Genomic DNA, 17,993 nt, shown 5'->3' on the forward strand with positions numbered 1-17,993 from the left:
TTCAGCGGCAGTATGAGATATAGTTTTAAGCTGTTAGTTTGGGGTAACTTGTTATGCAGCAGTTCACTAATGCACCGCCAACTTTGGGCAATGTCTTTATCCAGGGGTGCCTGCCAATTTAGTCCAATCTAAGCCAGAATCTGCTATGTCAGTTTAGTAAAAATAACTTACGCTTGATCTGAACACCCTCAGAATCGGATCTAATTCCTTATCACTCACCTCGACATCTTATCAGCCTTGCCTAGCCTCAGGAATGATCCTCTCAGTTGAGTCAGAATCTACCCTCACCCTTATGGTCCTCTTAATTAGTTCCCATCCACTGACACCCACCCTGCTGCTGTTGTTGTTCATTGCTTTTCAGTCTCCCAGTCTCTCTTTGCAGCTCCATGGACCCACCCTGTTCCTTAGCTATAAATCCCAGCTGTGTCCCTGCTGGAGTCAGACTCAAGCTCAATCTCTCTCCCCTAATGTAAGACCCTGCTGTAGTCCTCTTACCTTGAATAAAGTTTTTCTTACCACCTTTTATAAGTGTTATGAATAATTTTTTTTTAACATTTCCAAGTCCTGTTACTAGGAATTACTCTCAAAGGAATATTTTTATACCTTTACTTTTTATTCTATATTCATTTGGGGGAACAGATTTCTAGAATTAAAACATTTCACATTTTTACCATACAAACAGAAAGTATCATTTTAAATATATCTATATACCTTAAAAAAAAAAAAACACACCATGTAGTAATGTGAAAAAGATGTGTATATAGACATGTCAGTGTATATACACGTGTACCCTCAGGGCTGCAAGGAAAACTTAATTCTCAGTAAACTATAAATTAAAACATTCAGCCTGCAAATAGTGAAATTTTTGGAATTTCTAAAAATCATAGGGAAGGCAGTGCCAAAGAATGCTCAAACTACTGCACAGTTGCACTCTTCTCACATGATAGTAATGTTCAAAATTCTCCAAGCCAGGCTTCAGCAATAGATGAACTGTGAACTTTCAGACGTTCAAGCTGGTTTTAGAAAAGGCAGAGGAACCAGAGATCAAATTGCCAACATCCGCTGGATCATTGAAAAAGCAAGACAGTTCCAGAAAAACATATATTTCTGCTTCATTGACTATGCCAAACTGCTAGGGTCCAGCCTCAGCAGAGTCCAGGGATACCCTAAGGATGGACGATGTTGGTGAATGAATGAATGAATGACACAGGATGACCAAGCTTTAGTGAGGGAGGCCTGTCACTTTATTTTCAGAGAGGGCTTTTATACCCTGAGTTGTACATTGAGCAAAGTGAAAAATGTAGAGTCAACTTAATATCAGTATTAACTTTTATCAATACCAGGTTCTTTCCTGCAAGAGTCTTATTTTTCCTACATTATCTTCTTGCCCAGAGGCCTGTTGATATTTTATGACCTCTTTTTGATAAGATGTTGGGGGCCAGCATGGGAGATCCCACCCATGACAAAGTCATGTGGTGAGACCTGATGGGCAAGGTGAGTCAGGTCTCAAGGGGTCCTCTGCCTGAGCATCTATCCTGAAACCAAAATCTGTCTGTTTACTGTCTGCTATACTATACTCTTCTGACATAACAGGGGCCAATCCCCGAAAGAGTTAATTCAGAGCTCCAGGTATCAGTCTCCTGCATATAAAAATAACGTCTCAGTTTAAACCCATTTGATGGCTTTCTAACTTACCTGACCGGTCTGCCAGGACTTTTACAATTTGTGATTGTTTACAGCCCCCTAACCATGAGAGGCACAAAGCTTAAAACATCTGAAAGATATAGAGCCTTTTAGAGTTAAGAATTAATTTGGTGAAGAGTTTGTTGAGTTAATGTTTGCTGCCAGGCCCCCATATCATTTCTCTTTTAGGCATCTGGGAGGATATTAGTCAATGTAATCAGGATGCAGAAATAGCAATACTAGACTTTTGAGTTAATGAATTTTCTCTTTGTTATAAATCATTGTACTTCTCTTTCATTGTTATAAATTGCTGTGTCCTTGCTATGTAAGAATGTAACTTTAGTGCTTTCTGAGAGTGGCAACAGACTTTGGGAAAAACAATATTATTATCCTTATCAGAAAAGGGCTGTAAAATGCTAATTTGCCTTCCGGCCATAAGATGACATAAATCATCTAAGACTTGTGTATGCAACTAGGTATGCAGAGAGAATGCCTGGTTTTTGTAAGAGTCAGGGCTGTTGACACTGCATAATTTTGTATTATCCATTGATCTCTATGTGCAATCAAAAGCATAAAAGGCCTTTTCGGAAAATAGAGGATGAGCCAGTCACTGGAAAGACTGGTTTCCCCCGTGTCTTTATTTTCAGGCTGAATTCCCATCTGGGGTGTGGAGGCTCTCTGAGTCTACTTACTTGCCCTGGTTTCTAAGACCCACGTGAGAGGGAGCCTAGGGCGGGGCACCCTCCGCTATTCAAGTGGATGCCAGTGGCCTAACATAGACGGTGCAAGTTCCTTGTCTTGGAATTTTATTGGTTTTCCATGTAAACCAAGTTATTAAGCCTATTTTCTCCACTAATTTTTCCTACTACACTATTTCTTCTCAATCTCTTTTATATTTTTAAATAAACAAGTTTTTCCTCACCAAGCCATCCCTGCTTCGAATTACCCTGGATCCACTGGGGCTGGACCCTGGCAATAAAGGTTGGTCAGCCAGAAAAATAATTTTCCCTTGAAGTGTTTCTTCTTAAATTCTTGGCCTGCATTGTCACTCTTAAAGTACAGAGTTACATTTTTATGGAGCAAAGATTTAGTGGGTTATAGCAAAGAAAGAACTTACTACCTCAAAGTCTAGTGTTGCTAATGCTAAGGCTACTGCTTGTTTCTTCTGCATCCTAACTATATGCACTCCCAGGAACAGAACAGATAAGGAATGTGCGAATTTGGCAGCAAGCTTTGGCTCAACAATGTTGCAAGAATCTGGAAAAACCTGCCAGAAAGCTAGAATGTTAACAGAGGGTTTGAAATACTCCTTTCATGCCCAGGAATTTATCAACTAGAGCCTAAGTTGATTTTTTTTTTTTCCCAGAGAATGGTGGTTGGGGATAGCCCACTGTTAATGTTGGAAGAGTTGGTGAAAGGCGTAAAATAGGAAGACAGAGAGATTCTGATTTGGGGGTAGATGCTCAAGCAGGTCCAGGGGGTCCCTCAAGTCCTGATCTGTCTTGCTCGACAGGTCTCTCCACATGACCTTGTCACGGGTGGGATTGGCTCAGGGAGTCCCTCGAGTTCTGCATGATCTTGTCATGGGTGGGATCTCCCCTGCTGGCTCCCAGTACCAAAGCCTTTGACAGTATGGATCACAATAAACTGTGGAAAACTCTGAAAAAGATGGGAATACCAAACCACCTCACCTGTCTCTTGACAAATCTATATGCAGGTCAGGAAGCAACAGTTTGAGCTGGACATGGAACAAAAGACTGGTTCCAAATAGGAAAAAGAGCACGTCAAGCCTATATATTGTCACACTGCTTATTTAACATATGCAGAGTACATCATGAGAAATGCTGGGCTGGAAGAAGGACAAGTTGGAAACAGGATTCCCAGGAGAAATATCAATAACCTCAGATATGCAGATGACACCACCCTTATGGAAGAAAGTGAAGAGGAACTAAAAAGCCTCTTGATGAAAGTGAAAGAGGAGAGTGAAAAAGTTGGCTTAAAGCTCAACACTGAAAAAACTAATATCATGGCATCTGGTCCCATCATTTCATGGGAAATAGATGCGGAAACAGTGGAAACAGTGTCAGACTTTGTATTTTTGGGCTCCAAAATCACTGGAGATGGTGTCTGCAGCCATGAAATTAAAAGATGCTTACTCCTTGGAAGAAAAGTTATGACCAATCTAGATAGCATATGGAAAAGCAGAGACATAACTTTGCCAACAAAGGTCTGTCTAGTCAAGGCTATGGTTTTTCCAGTGGTCATGTATGGATGTGAGATTTGGACTGTGAAGAAGGTTGAGTGCTGAAGAATTGATGCTTTTCAACTGTGGTGTTGGAGAAGACTCTTGAGAGTCCCTTGGACTGCAAGGAGATCCAACCAGTCCATTCTGAAGGAGATCAGCTCTGGGATGTCTTTGGACGGAATAATGCTAAAGCTGAAACTCCAGTACTTTGGCCACCTCATGCGAATAAATGACTCACTGGAAACAACTCTGATGCTGGGAGGGATTGGGGTCAGGAGGAGAAGGGGACGAGAGAGGATGAGATGGTTGGATGGCATCACGGACTCAATGGACATGAGTCTGAAAGAACTCTGGGAGTTGGTGATGGACAGGCAGGCCTGGCGTGCTGAGATACATGGGGTCGCAAATAGTCGGACACGACTGAACGACTGAACTGATACATAAAAATATTTTGAGTTCAGACAAAATTTCTATTTAAATAAAGGTAGGGTCAAGTTCTTAACCTTTTATAAAAAAATGAAAAAATAAATAGTATCATGTAATAACCTATAAATGGAAAGGAACCTAAAGAAAGGATATGTTCTGCATAATTCAATCACTCTGATATACATCAGAAACACAACACTGTAAATCAAATATATTTCCGTAACAATTTTCAAATAAATCTTTTAAAATACAAGGTTATAAAAAAATCTTAAAGAAAGTAGAAGGTATATATGAATGCAACAAAAATATAAAACAACCAATATAGAACTTGTTGGGATAATAAAACAAGAGTTGCTTCTTGGAAAAAGTAAATGAGATACATTGATACAACTGTGGCAAATCTAATAAGCGGAAGAGGAAGTTAATTCCAATACTAAAAACAAGAAATAGTATGGCATTCTGAGAGGATAATATTCAGCCATGAGTGGAATTACTTTTGTTTCAGGGAAGGTCCAGTCAAGCAAAAACCTGGGAAAAGAAAGGAGGAAGGAAGGAAAGAAAGAGGAAGAGAGGGAAAGAAAGGAAGAAAAAGAAAGGAAGGGAGTAAGAAAGAAAAGCAAATGTCTCAACAGATGTTGTAAACTAAAAAAACAATTCTCTTTCAATTCTAAAACAGAAATAGAAATTTATTAAGCCATATACTCACTGCCTTTGATGATACTAATAACAAGAAATCCCATTTACACATCATTGTTTAGAAGTCCTGGCCAACAAAATAAAATAAGTTTTAAAAAACTAAAGGTATGCCATGTTATTTGTAGAAAGACAGACAGCAGAAATAATTTTTAAAAATTTTATTACTATGAATATTAGTTTTACTTATAAGTTTTGGCACCATTAATAATAAATTTTACTTATAAGTTTTGGCACCATTAATTAAAAAAAAACAAGCAAAATATACAAGAAAATTCACAAAGGCCAATAACAAAATAGAAATCTTGACAGATATTCAATGTATTTGTAAACAAATGGCATTGCCTTAAAAATATAGTGGTATCAATAGAAAAACAGAGAAAGCTCCTGAAAGGACTCAACTCACTATTAAGTATCTTTTATTTGCAGGCACAGAAACTGACTCAAGTTAATTCTAAGAAGCAAAGCCCTGATGTTACTATCTCTTCTCAGTTTTTCTTTTTGTGAAAATCTAGGAAATTTAGTTTGGAAAGGGAAGAAGGTAGAGACTTAAAGTGCCTTTAAGGAGGAGGAAGAAAGGGAGGGGGTTGGAGATTTCATTGTGTGATTTGAACAGCATTGGTGAATCGCAAACAAGGGAGGTAGCAAGCCATGCAGGCCTAGGGGAAGAGCATTTTCAGAACAGTAGGTGCAGTCTTTGGATCGGGAAGAAATGGAATTTGCCAAAGAAAAGCAAGGCCAGTGTCGCCAAAAACAGTGCAGCAGTGAGGAAAATAGTCGAGGAGAATGACAGAGAATGGAAGAGAGGAGGTAGTCAGGGTCCACATCACTGGAACCTTTGTCAGTTCAGTTCACTTCAGTCACTCAGTCGTGTCCAACTCTTTGAGACCCCATGAATTGCAGCATACCACACCTCCCTGTCAACCATCAACTCCTGGAGTTCACCCAAACTCATGTCCATTGAGTTGGTGATGCCATCCAACCATCTCATCCTCTGTCATCCCCTTTTCCTCCTGCCTCCAGTCCCTCTCAGCAGTAGTTGGCAATAAATAACAACTTGTACTCCTTAGGAGCAAAATACAGAGCGAACAACAGTAACAGTGTTGATAACACTAAGCAACAATAAAAACACACTTCATAGTTTTACTATAGAAATAGACTAAAGGAGATACATATGCAAAAGTCTGCACGTTTAAATATACATAGAAGTCTTCACCTGAGACCAGAACACACACATACAGACTCTTTCTACAACTAAAGAAAGTGTTTTAAGCTGAAACTTAGCAAAGTGCTTTGGCTCAGGCAAACTAACTGGAAAGGCCTAGTAAAATATTCAAAGTGCAAATCAATCAATCAAGCACTGAGTAAATAAATGCAATAGAATTTACATTCAGGAAATTACCTAAAATGCAGACAACAGACTCACTATAGCTTAGTCATCTGCAGTCCTTCCCCTTCAGTTCTGAGAGTTATGCTAAGCCCTTGGTGATTATCACTTTCCAGCATTTTGGAAAGCTTACAGAATTTAAATAAACTGAGGAGGGAGAAAAAAATTACTGGGTAGAGATAAAGAGGAAGAGAAAGAAAGAGGAAATGGAGAGATTTCTCCTGGCATAGGTCTACAGCCAGGATCCCAGCTTCCTTGAATGGGGCACAGAGATTGCTAGGTATCTGTGCCAGAAGCGGAGAAGGGATGGCATTAAAACATGCCTAAGGAGACTCAACTCCAGGAAACCACAGAGGCAGCCAAGTGTACAGATGTTCAGGAGTCAATTCTTAGAGAGTACTCCACAGGTCTGTGAAAGTGCCCTTGGAGACCTCGAGAAAAAGAGTTCCCACAAGTATAATCACAGATTAGATAGTTGGATAGATTAGAGGAAGGATAATAACTCTATGACCTGATAATTACTGAAATCAACAAGACAATTCTTGCACATCAAACGGTGTCAAGCGAGACTGAAACTCAGTATTACTGTGATAAAATGGGAAATTACACACACAAAGAAGTAACTATTAACTGTAATACATTCGTGTCCAAGGCAATATAAGATACAAACTGAAATCTTCACATGTTCAACTAGGGTAAGAGACACGTAACTGGAAAAGCTAAGGAAAAGTTCTATAAGGGGTTTCATCACCCTGGGACATTTTTATCCACTATATTTACTATTTTTGGACAACTCCATTGTAGCTTAAGGGGAAGAGAATTTAGCCCAATTTATAAACTGAACAGATTCCCTATGTTTGTGCCTTTTCAGTTAAAACTATGGGTCCAGGACAAATAAAACTGGACATCAAGACTTTTGTCCTTGAATCTTAACTTGCTTTACTACTGTGACTGAGACAGACATGGCTACTTCACTCTGACAAAAGGCAAGCCAAAGGGGAAAGGGGACAGAATGAATCAAATTCGCCTTCTGATCACTCAACAGGAGGTCCACGGGCACCAGGCCTCATTCTATTAACTACATCTGCTTCTCCAACTGCATTCAATGACACACAGGGCCTGCTTGATGCTTGCAGGGGCCCCTCAACAAACACAGGCATTTTAATGGTTGGCGTCCTTGAGATGTCCCTGGACTAGGTAAAGACACTCTAAGACAGTGTTCCTTCTGCCATGGTGCCATGCCTGGAGTGACTGCGTGCCTCTTCCTCAACTGTGACAAGAAGCCACAGTTCTCTACTGACTAAATCCCATGTCTGCTCCAAACTCACATCACAGCTTCTCCATCAACTTCTCCACACCAGGCTTTCAGAGCCAGGTTATCTTAGATCAGCACGACAGAGGCACTTCAGAGAGTTCAGCAGCACATGGGACCATATAATAACAAAGCCATTCCAATCTGCCTGTGAGTTAATACTGAGATCTTCAAGGCAAGAAAACAACTGAAAATTATGTTGCTAAAACACTTACAGATTATATGTATAATAGAGCTTTCGAACTTACAAGTAACATCAAATACCAAAATAGGTTGTTACTTTTCCTCTCTCCCCCTCTAATTCTCTCTCTCACACACATACACTTTTTACGTGTTAAGATAATTATACGAAAAACAGGTAATATATTTTAAAATAACATCTCAACATGCAGATCAAACAAAACTGTACTTCATGATTAAAAATAACACATAAATTACTTACTGTTTTCACTATATTTGATACTATGAATAATGTTATAATTTAGATTTTTTTTGTTTTTAATGGGGTTTTTAACTTTGACTGAAATACTTGCTTCAGACTTACTGAAAGTAGAATTAATGAGTTGTTGTTTGTTTGTTTGTTTTTAATGCCTAGTTTTAGATTTGGGGAGTGATAGTTCAGAATCAGATGTGTTCACAGTAATGGATGCTACTTCCACCAATCCTGGTTGAAGAGGTTCCAGTGATAACTGAATAACAAATAACTTTTGTTCAGGAGGTAATCCTTCTAGCTGCTTATGCTTCTTAAACATTTGATGACACTGGGTCTTGTACTCCATTTTTTCTTTGAAAGTTAAAAACTACAGCTGACATTTGAACACTGGTGAAAACTCTCTACCCAGTGTCCTCAATGACGACTCATGTATAGTGCTGCAGTTTTCAAACTTTTGAGACAAAACGGATAAAGCAAATTATTAGTGTTACCATGGTATGCTCTGAAATGTGCATTCACATCTGCAAAGACTGATGTTCTGTAATTGGAAATCTGGCATACATAGGGCATTTCACCAGGCTTATGACTGTCTTTCACGTGCTGTAAGAGAACTTGATCTGTCTCAAAATACAACTGACAGATTTTACAGACTGCAGAGAGGTCCTGCAAAGTGTGGACACTTTCAGTGTGACACTGCAGCTGGAATGGAGTAGGAAACTAGTGGTGGGAGTGCTGGCAGGTGGTGTGGTTTTTCCAGCTGTCACCTCTCTGCCTCTTAACTTCCAAATGGTGCTTCATGTGATTTAGAAACTTGACATTTTTTAGAACATTCAAGCAGCTGAGGCATTTAAAGGCTGTGTGAGTCTTCGGTTCTGGCTGCCCATCTCCTATATGCTGTCTATAGCAGAAGTCACGAAATAACACAATCAGATTTCCTTCTGTGGGATCAACAATCTTGTTTTGACTTGCTAAACTTGGAAAATCCGTTTTTTTCAGTCCATTTTCTCCTAAAGGACTAACAGGCTTGCAGTGAACATTGTCCCTTGGAAAAGCTGTTGGAAAAGGTTCTCCATTCTGAACATGGCTTAATGAGGTATGAACACTATCTGGTGTGCTTTGCTCAGTAGTCAATGTATGAAAAATACCTGAAGGGGACAAAGTTAAAGAATATTCCCTTATAATTCCATCACTGAGTTTAGGCCTTTTGGGATTTGTACTATTTGTTTCAGAAGTGGAAAGTTGCTTTGACACATGAGGACTTTTATTCATATCTCCTGCAGAAACTGCTGTTTCTACTGGATGCTGCAATGAACTGGTGAAGGTAATCAAAGGAGAACATAACTCTGAAAAGCTATTAGGCACTATTTGTGGTGAAATATTTTTATAATCAGCTTCAGACAAAGGCTCAATAATAACAGAACTAAGTGTTGATCTTGATTCAGAGTCAGAAACTGGCAAGACAGTCTTTGCTGCTGATGTGGGAGTCAGTGACTAACAGGCTGTAATTTGTGAGCATTATCTTTCCTGAAGTGACCATACCTTTCTCTCCTTGAACATGAACCTGGGGTAACTCTGTTCAATATGTTTGAAATGACTGGTTTTAAATTTGATGTCATCCCAACTAAGATCACATCAGCATCTTCATTTACATGTTCCACTCCAACCAAGATCAGTTCATCATCATCATCATCTACTTGTTTGGTTTCTCTCTCACTTTTCTGCACTTTTGGCTCTTGTTCTTCTTCACATAACACACATGATGGTTCCATATTTTAAATATATATATATACATATATATATTTATTCCTGAATAGTGTGGCCACAAGTCCCAGTGATTTCTTTATATAAACTGCCACCTAAGTATAAACATACTACATATTAGTTAAGTACAGAAAAATGTGCTATTTGATTATCTCCAAAACTCTAGGGTAGTTATAAACACCCTTATCTTACAGATAAAGACACTGAGCATCAAAGAGACTAAATGACAGTTGAAAAACATATGACTACAAGTCTACATGACTCTAGAATCATAGCTTTGTCCCATGTTCATCTTAATCTCTTCTATTTAAAAACAAAAACAAAAGTAAAAAAAAAAAACCACCACTGATCATGGGAAAAAATCACATGTAAAGGACGAGTATTTTTACAAAAGCACTATTGTACAGTGTTTAGAAACATGGACTTCAGAGTCAAAGAAAATTGAGCTGGAATTCTAAGTTAGCCACACACCAGCTGCATCTTTTTGGGCAAATTTATAACTTTTAAATCTGTTTCTGTATCTTAAAGACAAAAATGCTTATTTCTTAGACTTAAGGTTAATAGCTCTTTTTAAAAATTGTCAGCTATTCAGTGGCATCTGTTTTGTAGTAAAATTGGAAGAAAACGTATCTTAAATGCACATTACAAGAGATTCACACATACTAATTTCATAAATGTTAATACAGAAAATAGGTAGCAAATTCAAAGTATAAAGTATCTACATATAGTTAACAAAAAGCACAATTTAATTTCAAGCACTTAATACAGGCCTAGCAAATTGAGAATGAACTCTCAATAATCTCACCTCAATGCCACACTGATATATCCTAAATATCTCCCTCTAATCCTTACTAAACTTAAATCCAACAATGCTTCATCCTTCACTCCACATGTCTCTTCCCCACATAGCAGGAAAAGTGATGCCACTGTTTCTCCAATACCAGTATCACACAGAGACATCACAGACACACACGAATACAGAGGTAAGAGTCCTCAACAAACTACTGGCAAAAAAATCTAACAATATATAAAAAATATTATGTAACATGATCATGCGGGATTTATGAAGGTATGCAAAGTTGGTTCATTATACAAAAGTCAGTCTACATTATGCCATTTTAATTTTTAAAAAGGACAAAAAACACATCTGCCTGCCAAAAAAGCATTTTCCTGAATCTAGCACGTTTTCATTATAGGGATAAAAAAAAACAAAATGCAAAAAACTTAATAACCAAGAACAGAAGAGTACTTTCTCAATCAAAGGGTACCTGTGAAAGACCCACCGCTAACATCATACTTAATAATGAAAAACTGAAAGCTTTCCCTCTAAGATTGGGAACAACATAAGGATGTCTATTCTGCACTCTGGCTCAATATTACACTGGCAGTTCTGTAACCAGGGCAATCAGGTAAGAAAAAGGAGTTGCTGTTGCTATTGTTTTAGAAAAACAAAAACATCATTCAGAATGGAAAGGAAAAAGTCAAAGTATATTGGAGATAGCATACTTTTGTAGAGAAAATCCTGAAGAAACCACAAGTATTAATAATTAATAAAAATCTTGCAGAATACAAGATAAATATTTAAAAATTCAATCACACTTCTATACAGTGGCAACAAATGTTCTGAAAATGAAGTTAAGTAAACACTTCAGTCTACACTAGCACTAAAAAGAATACTTAGGAAGTCAGAAAGAGAAAGACAAATATCATATGGCATCACTTACATGTAGAATCTAATATGACACAAATGAACTTATCCAGGAAATAGAAACAGACTCACAGAGATAAAGAGCAGACTATATGATTACCAAGAGGGGAAGGGTCAGGGAGGCATAGATTGGGAGCTGGTGATTAGCAGAGGCAAACTACAGTATTAATATATGGAATACATAAACAAAATCCTACTGTATAGCACAAGGAACTATACTTATATCTTGTGATAAACAATAATGGAAAAGCATATAAAAATTGTGTGTGCATGTATGTGTGTATACATATGAAGGAAAAGAAATGTACAGGGAAGGAAAAGAAAGGACAACTGTTGGCAAACATGTACAAAAACTGGATCTTTGTGTATTATGGATATATTTTAAAATGGTGCATCTGCTACAGAAAACAGTATAAAGGCTCCTCAAAAATTAAAAATAGAACTACCAAATGATTCAGCAATTCCACTTCTGGATATAAATTCAAAAGGAGTTAACATGGGGTCTTGTGATACTTGCACAGCCATGCTCATGGCAGCATAAATCAAAACAACTAAGAGGTGGATGCATCTAAATGCGCATCATATGTGATATATACATACAATGAAATGTTATTTAGCCATACAAAGAAAATTCTGCCACATGTTACAACATGCATGATCCTTTAAGACATCAAGCTAAATTAAATAAGCCAGTTATAAAAAAGACAAATACTATGTTTCCACTTATATGAAATATATAGTATAATCAAGCAGTAGAAAGGAAACAAAGAAGAACCACGGATTCCGGTGTCTAGGGAAACAGGGAAGAAAAGAGGAGTTGTATAATGGGACAGGTGATGGGTATAGAATTTCAATTTTGGAAGATGAAAAGGTATAGAGATCTGTTTCATAACAATGTGATAAGGAATTCCCTGGTAACTCAGAGGTTAGGACTCCAAGCTTTCCTATCAGGGATCTGGGTATGGTCCTCAACCAGGGAACTATCATGCAAGCTGCACAGCACAGCTAAAACAATGACAACAACAACAAAACAACACTGTGACTATGTGTGTGTGTGTGTTAGTTGCTCAGTCCTGTCTGACTCTTTGCATTCCCATGGACTGTAGCCCACCAGGCTCCTTTGTCCATGGGATTCTCCAGGAAAGAATACTGAAGTTGGCTGCCATTTCCTTTTTCAAAAAGGCTGAGGAAAGTCTGTGAAATATTTAGCATGTAAAATGGTTACAGTGGTAAAATTTAAGTTACAAGTTTTTTATAACAATAAAAAAAGAAACAAAACATTTAACAACCAGGAAAATAATTTGAGTAGATTTTTCACCAAAGATGATACGCAAATGGCCAACAATCACAAAAATACTTAACATGATTAGGAGAATGTAAATCAATCTCAGTGAGATACTCCTTCACACCCATTAGCTTGGCTATAATCAAAAAGAGGAATAATAACAAGTGCTGCAGAGGATGTGGAGAAAAGGAATCTTCAGATACTGTTGATGTAATTGCTGTAAAATGATACAACTTTGGAAAAGTGGTTTGTCAGTGCTTCAAAAATTAGAGTAGCCATATGATCCAGCAATTTCACTCTTTTGTATATATCCATAAAAACTGAAAATGTTAAGCCCAGGAAAAAACAATATTCACAGCAACATTACTCACAATAGCCACAAAGAGTATACCATCCAAATATTATCCATTAATTGATGAATGGATAAATCAACTGTGGTATATGCTCACAATGGACTACATGTAAACCATATATGATAATCATATAACATATTCAGCCATAGAAAAACATGCACTGCTATACATCCATGAAATGGATTAATCTTGAAAATACACAAACTAGGGGACTTCCCTGGAGATCCAGTGTTTTAAGATTCTGCACAGGTCCCATCCCTGGGCTGGGAAGTAAGATCCCACATGCGACACAACTAAATAAATAAATACTTAAAATGAAAATATGATATCTGAATAAAGCCAGACACAAAGGTTGCGCACTGTATGCAGGAGAACTGTAGGTAGAAGATAAGCAGGAAAGAGAAGCATTCTGTAATCCAAGTGACGTATTTTTTGGGGGGAGAGGAAATGAACTACTCTGATAAAGGCTGCCAATAAATTAAATTAAAAACTAAAAATTAACCATTGAATTAAACATTTTGAATTCACTGGTGACTTTGACAAGAGTGGATTTAAAGGAAAATGAGAGAATTGGAGATAACAAATTCTAAACAACTCTGTAGCAGCCTATAATAAGCAAATATGAAATAAAAGAAGCAGAAGCAGGATGTTTCACCAAAAGATGGATTTTTCATGAGAGGGGACATTATAGTCAATCTGTTTGCTGATGGTAACTGTCCAGAGAAACAGAAAACTTAATCCAGGACAAAAGAGAGACTTGCTAGAATATCACTGAATAAACAAGAATTGAGTAGATCTAGCACACAAGAAGTGTACACAATCCAAAAAATTCCCTCACAGTAACAGAACTGAGATTATATTAAGAAAGGTCAGCAAGGTGGATTAATGGGTATGGTAGCCAGCCTTCAAGATGACCCCAAATGAATCACATCTCCTGATAGTGCCACCCCTGTGTACTTCTCTCTCGAACTATCACAGGGTTGACCTGTGAGACTAAGCAAATACAGAAGTGAAGATGTGTAACTTCTGAAAAAAAGACTCTGCACTTTATCTTGGGTGCAAGTTCTTTCCTGAATCACTCATTCTGGGAAAACACAGAAGCCTCCACATGAGCAGCCCCCATATGAGCTAACACTTGGAGGGGCCCACAGAGGGAGGAGCTGAGGCTTCATGAGTATAGCCAAGTGAGAGAGCATAGATTCAACAAACTAAATCTTCAGAGGTTGACAAACCAGGTAAAAGCCTGACTACAACCTCAGCAGAAACCCTGAGGCTAAACTACCCAACTGGATTCTACCAAGAGATAACAAATGTAAGTTCTTTCAGACTATTCAATTTTGAGATAATATGTACAACAAAAACATTTTGAGTCATAATATCTTTTACATCATAGTCACACACAGAAGAGTTCTCCTATAAATATGGCAAAAATTTAAAAACACAAAACAAACCAAAACACCTAAAAACAGGAGTTGCCTGGCAGTCCACTGTTTAGGACTCAGCCCTGCCACTGCCAAGATCCTGGGTTCGATCCCTGGTTGGGGAACTAATATCCTGTGAAGCTACATGGCGGGACCAAAACAAAACATGGAAACATTGATATGCTGTGAAGTTCAAAGCTGTACCAGCAATAGATAACTATACAACAGAGTTGTAGGCACAAGTTGCTGGGCATAGAGCTACCTATGCTCTTCTTTACTGGCATGAAATGAACTCAGAAGGTAGCCGGCTCCAACCCAGTAGAGTTCAATTACTTAATGAAATGAAGCCCTTAAGGGTGCAGAAATGAGCAAGTAATCCCTTGTAAACTTGTTAAATCACAACATATTTTCTCTGAATAAACCACTTTTTTCATTTATTCATTTGGCCATGCTGCTTGGCTGGTGGGATCCCAGTTCCCTGACCAGAGATGGAACCCAGATCACTGCAATGAAAGCTCAGAAATCTAAACACCAGGACGCCAGGGAACTCCCACACCTTCATTACTTTGATTTTGTAGCTAAAACCTTAGGATCTGAGCATTGCCCAATTTTAGCCTCCCCAAGTGGTAGGATTCAGCTTTACACAGCTTGAAACCCATGGTGCTACTACTTTTTTCTTTCAAGATGGCAGGAGAAAGCAAGCCACCAGCCTCCCTGCCTGTTTTTAAGGGTGCAACTCAAAGAGCTTCAGAGTGACCTGAACCATGATTGCCCTGAAGTCACCACCTGCAATCAGAACTCTCTTTCAACAGCAATGTGTCAGCGCATGAATGAAAGGAGAAAAACGGAAGGCAAGAAAGACACAATTTTGTTCCTTATTGTAAGGATGTCTGTCACCTCCCCTCAGGGGCACACTGAAAACCTGTGTGCTGTAGACTATCCAGGCAGGAGAAGGTCACATCCTGGGGGCGGGCAGAGGGAAAGGTCAGGGTGTGTCATGTGTTCTGGGAATGTTCTATCCCTCAGGCCCTTCCTGGTCCTATCCTACGGATGCTGACTAGGCGTCTCACACTCAACCAGAGCAAGTGACTTAACTCTTCTTCCCTGAGCTTCTTCCTCCCACCCCTGTTCTCTCAGTAACAAACAAACAAACAAATACGTCATCGGCCAGCTTCTCGAACCAAAGGCCTGAATCTCGGGGCCCACAGGGACAGGGGCAGACCTGGAGTCCGAGGAGAGGCAGAGGAAACAGGAAAATGACCAAGGAACCGCGGCAATGAAGAGGCCAACTGATGTGTTTTTTGTTTTTGTTTTTTGTTGTTGTTTTTTTCCACTGCGCCTTCCTGACTATGCCTGGGTGCAGAACCAGGTCGGGCCTGACTCACAAACCAGCCATGAAGATTTTTCTGTGTGTATTTAAATATATTAGGTTCCACAGGAGGCCTGGACGGAGGCCGGGGGCTTGTCAGGCCCCTCCCCGGAGCTAGCGGGTCCCAGCCCTAGGGCAGACAGGCTGCCAGGGAGCAGTGCCCACCCAGACTAGAGAAGGTAGAGTGTGCAAGGGGCCTCAGGGCCTCTGAGCCCAGTCATGCTCCCTCCTGAGGGTCCGCGTGTTCTGACACGCAACCCTTGCGAGCAAGGCCCCGCGCGTGTGGGGACCCGTGAAACCCTCCCCTAGACCCTCAGGCACCGCTTTGGCCGCACCATGCCACAGTCCTTACCAGTCCCCTTTGGCGGCGATGCCAGAACTGCAGGCAGCTCACCTGGCCCTTGGCTGTCCCCCGGTAAAGCCTGAGAGGAAGACGCCTCCTCAGTCTCGGGTCGGTGCCGTCACTGCCCCTACAGGGGCGCCTGCTACCACAGATGATTGGCTGCCATGTGTTGGCGCCTGCAATCTGATTGGCCGCGAGGCCAAGTTGGGCGCATACGTGTGTGGTGGCAACTCTGGCGGCAACCACTGGAGGAGTGGTCAGGCTGAACCTGAATCTCAAGGATTTGGGGTCTGCCAAGATTGCACAGCTCGCGGAAGCTGAGGTGCGAGGGGGAAGGAGGGGGGAAAAGTACTGCACAGTCACCACGGCATAGGGCTGAGAGGGACATCCGAGTCTACCAGGTAAGTCGTGTGACTGTGTCCAGCACTCACGGAACTCAGGGGTGGCCTGCACTTTGCTTAAAGAACATGACCATACACCTGGATCTTGAAGTCCCTCCTCTTGGAATTCCATTTGGATCACTGCAGGATAGCCTGCCCCTGTTTTTGCGCAGGCTATAGTGAGCTGAGAATGAGCTTTACTTATTATTTTAGTATTAGAGCCTTACAATTTTCAATGGCTGAGGAAAACCGAAAAGAATATTATTTTCTGACGTGAAAATTGTGTGAAATTCAATTTTTCAGCATCCTTAAAGTTGAACAGGAACTTGACAGTTCCTTTGGTTATTGTCTATGGCTGAAAACTTGATTAATCACCAAATAACATATTCACAAAACCTAAAGTATTTCTTTTTTTTTTAATTTTATTTTTTTATTTTTATTTTTTTAATTTTTTTAAAAGTATTTCTATTTTGGCCCTTTACAGAGTCGTTTCTAAATGCCCTGTTCTGCTGGAAGTCTCCTAGTAGTCATACGGAGGAATAAAGTTTTGGTTTTGGTACAATATTTTCTTCTCAATTACATTCATTTTTCATTCTTTATTAATTTCATTCCTTCTTATCACCATAAGTTTGTCCTGTTGCTCATCTTTACAACTTTTTGAGATAGTTGTTTGTAACTCTTGTTTCTCTTATACGTAATGCTATAAATTTACCTTAATTTACTGTTCTTGTTCAACCCCTCAGTCATGTAGGACTCTTTACAACCCCAGGGACTACACGTGGCACACCAAGCTTCCCTGTCCTTCACTATCTCCTGGAGTTTACTCAAACTCATGTCCTTTGAGTTGGTGATATGATCCAACCATCTCCTCCTTTGCTGCCCACTTGTTCTCCTGTACTCAGTCTTTTCCAGTATCGAGGTCTTTTCCAATGAGTTGGCTTTTCATATCAGGTGGCCAAAGTATTGGATGCTGGGCATCAGCAGCAGTCCTTGCAGTGACTATTCAGAGTTGATTTCCCTTAGGATTTACTGCTTGGATCTCCTTGCTGTCCAAGGGACTCTCAATAATCTTCAACACCACAGTTCAAAAGCATCAATTCTTTGGCACTCAGCCTTCTTTATGATCCAACTGTGACATCCATACATGACTGCTGGAAAACCATAGCTTTGACTAGACACACTGTCAGCAAAGTG

At 39.5% G+C, this 17,993-nt stretch overlaps 1 pseudogene; it reads right to left on the reverse strand.

Annotated features, from left to right (window-relative positions):
* Positions 1-8,666: 8,666 nt before the first annotated feature.
* On the reverse strand, positions 8,667-9,948 carry LOC108634767 (annotated as a pseudogene).
* Positions 9,949-17,993: the final 8,045 nt, after the last annotated feature.

This window comes from Capra hircus, unplaced genomic scaffold (assembly GCF_001704415.2).
Source record: "Capra hircus breed San Clemente unplaced genomic scaffold, ASM170441v1, whole genome shotgun sequence".
NCBI lineage: Eukaryota > Metazoa > Chordata > Mammalia > Artiodactyla > Bovidae > Capra > Capra hircus.